Source organism: Empidonax traillii, unplaced genomic scaffold (assembly GCF_003031625.1).
Source record: "Empidonax traillii isolate 1590-97213 ecotype Southwest subspecies unplaced genomic scaffold, ASM303162v1 scaffold2308:size51310, whole genome shotgun sequence".
Classification (NCBI taxonomy): Eukaryota; Metazoa; Chordata; class Aves; order Passeriformes; family Tyrannidae; genus Empidonax; species Empidonax traillii.
In genome coordinates, this window is record NW_020957501.1 from 9,118 (window position 1) to 11,312 (window position 2,195).

Sequence of the window (2,195 nt, forward strand, 5' to 3'; positions counted from 1 at the left end):
CTTTCTTTCACACTCCTGTTCCTTCTGAAAGGCCCCCAAAATGAATTATCTCCCAAAATGAAAATACTGGACAGAAGGAATATCCATAGATTACTGAATGGTGCTGAAGTGCTTTTCTTCCAGTTCCTGTATTGCTTTCCCTCTCTTTTCCAGTTTCCATAAGCAAGCTCTGCAACTGCCAAAGCTGTACCTGACTGATAATTTTTAGTAGAAGAGAGTGGAGTATCAGGGAGTTGGGGATATGGGGATATCCCCATGTGGGGAATTGGCGGTTGGGGCAGGGAGGGTCCTAAGGATTGAAAACTGAAGCGACTTAAACCACTCAAACTACCTCTCTGTTGCTTTCAGCCTCCTAACAAAGGCTGTTTCTCTGCACAGAGATGTGCTTTAGATGCCTGCTTTTTACTGGAACTCTTTCTGGTTAGCTGGGGCAAGAGAAATGGGAGAGCAGTGGGCAGTTACCTTCCCTTCCCTTGGAACAGTGTCATCATTTCCAAAAGCTGTCGTCAGCTGGGAGCCAGGGAAACGGTGCCAAAGTTCTTGCAAAAAGCAGCCCCAACATTAGATGCCAAGAACTTTGGAGGATGTGTCTTGAAGTGATAAGCTCAGTAATTTCTTCTATACCTGACAGACCTTTTCAGGTCTCTTTGGAGCAGGAGTGTGGACCCGTTAACGTCCTCCCCAGTGATCCCCAGCCCTCCCTCTGTCATGTGGTGAGTGCAGAGGCAGAATGCACGTGCGTGCACACAGCTCTGCTGCGTCTGCACCGCAGCGCTCACGGCTGGCTTTCTGCCTGTGCTGGAAACCTTCACACACACTTCTGGGATCTGAGCTCAACGCCAACAACCTTGGAAAGTAAACACATCCACCGAGAGTTTTTATTTTCCCAAATCGCTCCTTTAGCTAATGGTTCAAAGATACACACGCACCGCATCCGGTGCAAACCAAATGTTTTCAGTCTGTTGGATCCGAGTCAATATTTGCCCAAGGTATTAAAAAGACGGTCATGAAGTTGTGCCTAAAGGTAAAAGTGCCCTTGTTGAGGGTTTGTCTTGGGCTTACACGTGAGCAAAGGGACTCAGAGCTTTGCATTGGGGCATCTCTGCCAGGGCTGGCCCCGCACTGACGGTGCTAGTTTCAGATGGCCCCCTTGATGACTGGTGCAGACATCATGAGCTTGTGCAGACAGGGCTTGACTCATCGGTGGTGCTGCTGGAGGATTGGCACTGCTTGTGCACCTTCTCCAGTCTGCTGGGCATTCCCCTGGGGCAGCCAGACATGGTAGAGATGTTTGCAGGAGAGGCTCTGTGCTGGAGTGAAGGTGGCGAATAAATCAGTGCATTCTGTCATGTTGGCTCTGCTCCTGTTTCAGATTTTGGCACCAAAGTGTTTATTTTGTGTAACTTGTGGGTTCCTGATGCCCCTGCAGTCTCTGCATAGGCTTCCTGCCGAGTACAGATGTGCTGTACTTGCAGTCAATTTGTAGAAATTGGCCTGTCAGAGCTGAATCAATCCTAGATATGCTATTAAAATCTGACATGCCTTTTGGTCAACCGAGACTCGCTTGGGTAAACAAAGGTCAAATCTTTAGTTTCTTTTTTGGTATTTACATAGTTCTGTATAAATGCAAGCTCCCATCACCCCAAGAGCGTTTAGAAGCTGACTCACATGTGACAGATTTGTCTTACTCTAACTGAAATCAAAGAGCAGGAACCTGACTGTAGGATGACCTACACCTAATCTGCCATATTTAGGATAAATCTGAGTGGTCTGTGCTCTAAACTGAACTGAACCTGTTTGTAGCTCTGTAATCCAGTCGATAATGTGTGGAGTGCATCGAACTCATAGAGAGCAAGAGTCTCACTGGTGCTGGCAGGGTGTCTCTGCAGGCTAAACTCAGCAACAATCCATCTAAAGGGGAAAATGGTTGTTTCCTGGTCACTGCTGACTATTGGAAATAGCGGGTCGGTGGGTGTTACTCTTATCTCCAGTACTTCCACTGCAGTTCTGCGTGGCTCAGCACATCTTGGGTTTGTGCTTATGGCAGCATCTGTTTTTCACTCTGCTCTTCCTCAAGGCAGGGGACTAACATGACACTCTAAAACCTTCCTGGGGAAAGAGCTCGTGCTCAGTAGCTGCGCACATGATAGGGGTCAGCCTGAAATTCAGTGCTTTAAACTCGAAGTGGCACATCC